The sequence below is a fragment of the Brassica napus genome, chromosome C7, assembly GCF_020379485.1.
Source record: "Brassica napus cultivar Da-Ae chromosome C7, Da-Ae, whole genome shotgun sequence".
Lineage (NCBI taxonomy): Eukaryota > Viridiplantae > Streptophyta > Magnoliopsida > Brassicales > Brassicaceae > Brassica > Brassica napus.
Window position 1 is genome coordinate 13,169,415 of NC_063450.1, and position 7,491 is coordinate 13,176,905.

A 7,491-nucleotide genomic window follows, 5' to 3' on the forward strand; every position below is an offset into this window, starting at 1 on the left:
AAGGTCGCACTCGCAACAGCGCAAGACAATTGATTAATGCTCAGGGTGCTGTGATCCCTGATGTGATTGTTGTTGCTAAGATGAATGACTTTGACCTGAGTCGGGAGTGGTATGATTGGGTAGGTCAAAATCCCTTCCAGGGTCTTCCTCACCAAGATCCTAGAAACCACATCGAAAAGCTTGAGGATCTCGTGTCAACGAGCGAGTAGAATGAAGTGTCTGAATACCACATGCTCTGCAAGATCTTCCCCTATTCTATCTCTGGGGATGCATTCAGCTGGTTCAGTCAAGTACAGCCAGGATCTCTAACCAGCTGAGAGGAATTTGAAAGAGCCTTCCTTTACCAATTTCTCGATGATGCTGAAGCAACTCGAGAAAAAGAGAAGAATGATAAGTGGGACATGCTTGTTGAAAGTTTGCAGCATCGATCGACACCGACCGGATACCATCGATCGACAGTAACACTTCACCATCGATTGACGCTACCACTTCTCTATCGATCGACAGTGGACGCGTATCAGAGCAGAAGGAGTTTGATTTGTGTGAAAATATCTTTGATGGAGCTACCACCACGCGATCAGAAAAGTCTGGGGGAGGTTCTACTAATATTATGTTTTAGTTAGCTACTTAAAAAAAAAAGTGAACAGTAATGACGGTACTGTAGCAGCACCGAGCGACCCTGTAGCAAGAAAATCGAGTGACACTGTAGCAAGAAAATCGAGCGACACTATAGAAAGAACATCGACCGACATTGTAGCAGAAAATCGAGAGTTACTATAGCTGTGATACTGAAGCAGTCACTGTTCATCGAAAAAAATAAAGAAATAAATTAGATAATTAGGTAAAAGGAAATAGATACGAGGAAGATGACTTTGCACGATGATCGACGATGGCTGCGCAACATTGATCGACAGAGCGTCACTAGCATCGATCGATCGCCACTTAACGGTGTCGATCGACATAGCTTTAAGAGTATTGATCGCCACTTAAATGTGTTTATCGGCACTCACATCAAAGTCAGGTATACCGTTTTTCCTTCTTAAATATTGTCCTTATGATTTATTTCCCTACCCATCTTAGAATGTATAACACTGGAGATAGTGTTGTTTAAGTCTTGGGGAGGTTCTACTGATATTGTATTTTATGATGAGTCCAAAAAAAAAAAAAAAAAACAGATCCGAGTAGACGTTTCTTTAGCACATCGTCCGATGAGACCAGCTCGATATCGATCGACAGCACTTCAGATCAAACGATCGATTGTCTCTTCATTGTGTTGAATGACTGCTCTAGCCATCGACCGATGAGACCAAGTCCCTATCATTAGACAGCACTTCAGCAACAACGATATATTGTCAATTCATTGTGTCGATCGACACTGACATAAGCGAGCAGGTTATCGTTCTTACTTGTTAAATTGTGTACTTATGTTTATGTTATTACTATAACTCCGACTAAATTTACACTGGGGACAGTGTAATTTAAGTTTGGGGGGGATGTTCACTGATATTAGTGTGTTCATGAGTCTTATCAAAATGTTTTCAAAAGAGTTTTACTGTGTCAAGAAGAGGATAATGAACTTATTAGATTTTTGCTTGTTATCTAACAAACTCTTTAGCACCATTCTAGACTTACTGGTTGCAGATAGTAATAGAGATACTAAAGTGGATCAACCTGTCAACTATTCACACTTGCTGAGATTGTTTGAAGGAACCAAAGCTCACCTCCAACACTAAATCTTACACAACTGCTTGTCTTGGGGCTTGGTATACATGGGATCGAATTCTTCAAACAAGTCTAGAAGGTAAAGCCTTGTGTAGATTTATCACATTTTCTCTCTCTATTTCGACCCTAAATTTATAGGTAGATGATACCACTCAAATTACCCTAAAGAGTGAATTACTCTCTCAAATAAGAGGTTCAATTGTAGTACTTCGGGATCGAATCCATAATGAGCTAGGGAACCTATTAAATCTAGTAAATTATTAATTCTAAGTGTTTGTTGTTTTATTGTTTAAATGTAAATAGCAATCCTAATTGAGCAAGTCTATTGCTCGACTAACAAGATGATTTGGGGGTGTAACTTATTGGAAAGGTATTAGATGCAGGGTTTCTATTCAGGTGTTGGAGATTATAATCCTATAGATGCCTATCAGTTGCATGCATGATATATTAGAGCTCAACCCCTTGAACACAGTGATCAGCGATGGCAATGTTTCACTGGTTAACTAACTAGATCTTGGATCTCAACGGTCGTCTGTTGATCACAAGAAAGTGTCGATCGATGGTCCGATAGGGATATCGATCGATACACCTTTCACAAATATCGATCGATTGTCAGAAGACAATATCGATCAATGCTTCTAGTTAAGCCCTAGGCGCAGGTTGATAGTGCTCACTAGCTGTCTAGTTCAACGGTAGCCTTTTTCTAGCAGTCCTAGTATGACAGATTAGGTTCAGGACTGGATGGTCAAGGATGCTTGACTCAAGCAGATTCCTAGGTTCAATATTCTAGTTAGCTAATCTAGAACAAGCATTAAGAACAATCAATCGATGAATACGACAACTTAGAAATCTATAGTTGGGGCTAATCCCTCTAACCTATTTGAACCCTGAATCTAACAAGTAAACTACTCAGACATAGCTAAGCAATTCATTACACAAAATATAAATAAAAACTGCATAGAATAGAGATGAATCAACGGAGTTCCAATCAAAAATCTCTCTATGATCTTCTCTCCTAAAACTTTCTACTGAAAATAAGAATACAAAGGTGGCCAAAAGCTCTCCTGCCTCCTAACACTTAGGCAAGTATATAACTATTAGGTTGAAAACTCGTTAGGGGTAATCTTGTAATTTGGTGATGTCTTGGGTTTAAAGTCGGCTGAAACCTAGTCGTGCTTCCGCGTCTGAACATCGATCGATGGTACAGAATGTACATCGATCGATAATAATCTTCAACCGTCGAGGCTTCTCTTCTATATCGATCGACGTCACTGGATGTGCATCGATCGATTGTTTCTTCTTCGTATCGACCTCTTATGGTCAGCTCGGATGAAATCTCTTTTAAGCTCCTAAATGCTCCATAATCATCACTTTACTCCAAGATACTTCTGAACCTGAAAACATACCTAATAGGATAGAATATATAGTATATAGATAGTAAAATACTTATATACCATGGGTAAAAATGGGTCAAATCCATGGTATATCAACTCCCCCAGACTTACCCTTTTGCTTGTCCTCAAGCAAAACAAACAGGCAGTCTCTCTGAAAGAGGTTTGAAAACAGCAGGGACTTATAGATATAAAACATAGAAATCATCACCTCTACAATTTCGCAAACCACATCTAAAGTCCTAATCACAAAAGCACATTATGCAATATCCTAGCTTAGCAACCAAATTCAACTAGTCTACAACTCAGCAAATCATGTCTGACATGCTCCTCTACTAACCTCATTTCTTAGCATAAATATGAAAGTGCATGCTTTACCTTGGGAGTATCGATCACATGATGCAAGGATTTCAGACAAGTATCTGTAACTGCAGGTAAAAGTTAGTTCCTACTTTCTCTTTCTCTAATTTCTCCCTTTAGTCAAAGTCTGCTTCCATTGCAGGATCAGTGACCAAGATTGGACAGGCTTCCATGAATCAAGTCTTAATGGTGGTTGCCACCAAGCCCTGTTCATTTCTTTTTGACCTATATCCAAGAATTCTTTGTGAAGCGAGCCTTGAAGATTGCCGCCTCCAAGTCCCGTTCGAATTCTTTATTTGGAATCTTTATGAAGCAAGCCTTAATGGTTGTAGCCACCAAGTCATGTTCAGATTCCTCCTAACTAAATCCTAAGTCCTATTCAAATAATAATTTTCGGATTTTATTTTTTTATTTTTTTATTTTTTTATTTTTTTATTTTTTTATTTTTTTATTTTTTTATTTTTTTTTATTTTTTATTTTTTATTTTAAATAAAAACTAACTACTCTAGGGTCGAAATAGAGAGAAAAAATTGTAATAAATAAATCTACATAAGGCTTTACCTTCCAGACTTGTGTGAAGAATCCGATCCCATGTATACCAAGCCCCAAGACAAGCGATTATGTCAGGTTTAGTGTTGGAGGTCAGCTTTGGTTCCTTCAAACAATCAAAGCAAGTGTGTATAGTTGACAGGTTGATCCACTTTAGCATCTTAGTACTATCTGCAATCAGTAAATCTAGAATGGTGCTAAAGAGTGGTTAGATATTCAATTATAAATAAGGTCATAGTCCCTTTCACATAGCTAAGCATAATTTATAAAAATCTTTTTATAAGAATCAGAATAAATTATATCAGTAAACCTCCCCCCAGACTTAAATTACACTGTCCCAGTGTAACATAATCGGAGTTATGGTGGAAATAAATCATAAGTACAAATGTAACAAGTTAGGAAGATAAATTTGACCGGAGTGGGAATCGATCGATGTGCATAGGTATGCATCGATCGTCGTGTGTGTGTGTATGTCGATCGATGTCGACGTTTCGTCCACGGTCGATATGTTGGTAATCATCCTACTTGGGTCTTGCAATAAATCTGAAAGAATAAAAATGAAAATAAATACTAATAACTAGGAAAACCAATTAAAATTACCTAATAGTGTGTTGCCTCCCTCTCATCGCTTTGTTATAGTCATTTAGCTTTACTTTGGAGGTATGTGGCTAGTTGGTGGAAAAACAGCTACTTGTTGGGAAACAAGCATCCACTTCATGTCTGCATATTCGAGACCAAGCTGCAATGAAACTTCTTGTGGCCTCATAGTTTCTGGTCCATCTCTCATCCATCTTTTGTACTGCATTTGAGATGTTCTGTAGCCTTTCTAGGATGTCTTCAATGCTGAACTGATACCATGGAGTGGTCGAAGATATCAATAGGCGTATTCTGATAGCTCGTTCAGTTGCTCCTGCATTGACTCCATGTTGTTCGGTATCAGCTGGACGTCGTCTGGTGTAGACGTGGTGTCGATCGATGCGACCAAGTGTCTGTCGATCATTTCTGGTGCTTTATTGTCAATCGATTTGGAGTGTGCTCTGTCGATCGATGCTGATATATGGTGTTGAGATGCGAGTTGCCTCTGAATGGCTTTGACTTCCTTTTGTAGCCATTCTGCTTGGATATCTAGTCCATTGAGTTTGACGTCGAATGGAAAATAGATGTCATCACATCACTTCTCAAGTCGTCCCTCCAAGGTGTCTATAGCTGTGTAAATCTTCAATGTGATCTGATCAACTTCTGCTGCTGGGTAGGGAAGATGTTCTGTAGGTTTCTTTCCGTCGAGCGATGTCCTTCGGAACCTATCGATCGATGCTGAAGCTTCTTCCTGAAAATCATGTTGATCAGTAAGCTTACCAATGTCCTTCTGGACATTCATCATCTGTGTAGACAAGGTGTCCAGGTAGCTCATGATAGGTGAGGTGAAACGGTCGTGCATATCTTCATAAGATTTTAACCTATCCTCCATGGCTGCAAACCTTGTGTCGATCGATGTGATGTTACAGATATCGATCGATGTGGCTGGTTGTGGATCATTCATGCGAATGGTGTCCAGCTCTTGCTGTAGCAGATCAATTCTCGTGCTCAGCCAGTCCACGTTGTTGTTGAGAGGGTTGTATACGTCGTTATTTTTCGTGTTGATGTATGCGATCTCCCATTCATCCTTTTTCTCTGCCAAACTTTCCGGTTCTGCAGGAATCTGGGATGTCTGTGGCTTGACGTCGATCGATGTGGCTTTGCTAGCGTCGATCGATGGTGATGTCGTAGCTTCCTTCTCAAGGTTGTGCTGCGTACTCTCAATCTCTGTCCTCATCTCTGCCATACTTCTGAAAAGCTCATTGTAACCTTTGTCCAAAGGTTGATAGGTGTCATCTACCAATGTCTTGTGTTCATCTCCTAGCTTTTCCTGAGCTCCACAAATACCAGTCACCATCTCATTGATCTCATCTTTGGTGTAGATCTCTGGTGCCAGTTTTGTAGGTGTGAAGGAAGTGGCATGTTCTGGAAGACATATGTGACTCTCTTCAAATAGGGATGCTCTCTCCAGAACTTTTCTGATGTTGACCTTGGTAACAAGGATCATCTCACCAGCTACGCTTCTTGCATATCCAGACTCATCTCTGTAGACACCATATTCGTCCTTCTGTTCCCATCTGAACTTTCTGGCTCCATAGCTGTCATAAGCGCGATGTCCACATTCGTAACGTCTATCGATCGATGGTGAAGGTGCCTTATCGATCGACGTTGGTGTTACCCTGTCGAGCGATGTAGAAGCAACCTTGTCGATCGATGCATGGCCAACAGGTGTGCACGATTGGTGTGAACCAATTCCTGTTGTGGTGGCCCTTGGATATTCGTCTGGAACAGCTTTAACGTTGTCTGGAATGTTTCGTTGCTGCATAAACAAGTTGTCTGCTCCATTGGCCAACTGAAGAATATCTGCTATGTCCTCTCTGGATACTTGTAGAATCCTTCCATCCATAGCTCTTTCGTGGCCATCTTGGTCCCTGAAAATACCAAATTCATCAGGCAATAGAAATTCGTAATCAATACTCATATTCTTCTTAGTAGATAAAGAAAGTTTAGGTTAGAATGAGAATCGATCGATGGTAGGCGTTTGTCTGCTGAATTAGGATTTTTGGATCGAATGCTCTTCCTGGATGTTCCTTCTGATTGGTTTGTGGGAGCATTCATCTTTTCTGCTTTTGTTTCGTGAGAAGTAATCTGGGGTGCAAAACTCCTTATATAGGTATTGGTAAACCTATTTGGAATTGGAATATTCCCTTTTTCCTTTTCTAAGGCGGCGACCTTAATATCGATCGATGTACCTGGTGAGGTATCGATCGATGCAGAAGTTCGTTTTGCTGGATGAGGGTGGGTATCGACCGATGCTGAGTATACGCTGTCGATCGATGGTGGAGGCGTGTTGTTGAAGGAATGGGTTGAATATCTTTCATCCTGCATAGCAATCTCTGTAGCTATTTCCTTCCAGTAATCCTCATCATACTCTTCAGTAGGATCCTCGCTGGATGAAAGAATCACAGTCTCCACTGCAAAACTTTCATGGAATCCACTATCTGCCCAACTGCCTATGGAATAGTCATCTCGTCCGTTCTTGTTGGGTTGTTGAAAGGCAAAGTCTGGATAATACTGATCTGTTGATGTGGAGTGGTCTACCGGTTGATTCTCGTCGAGCGATGTGGAATAGCGTTCATCGGTCGTCAGTGACTCATTGGAATCGATCGATGTGATAGTGTGAGTGTCGATCGATTCCGAGTACTCGGTTTCGTACTCTGCTCCACAATGGCTTGCTGCAATGTAGCCAAGATCATTTCCAAGCTCCACGACGTTGACCTGTTGTCTCACAACTCGAATTAGGTCATAATGGACGTCTGGATCTATCAGTGTCAGACACAATCTATTGGTGTTCATGTCACATACAGCTCCTACTGTAGCTAGGAAAGCTCTT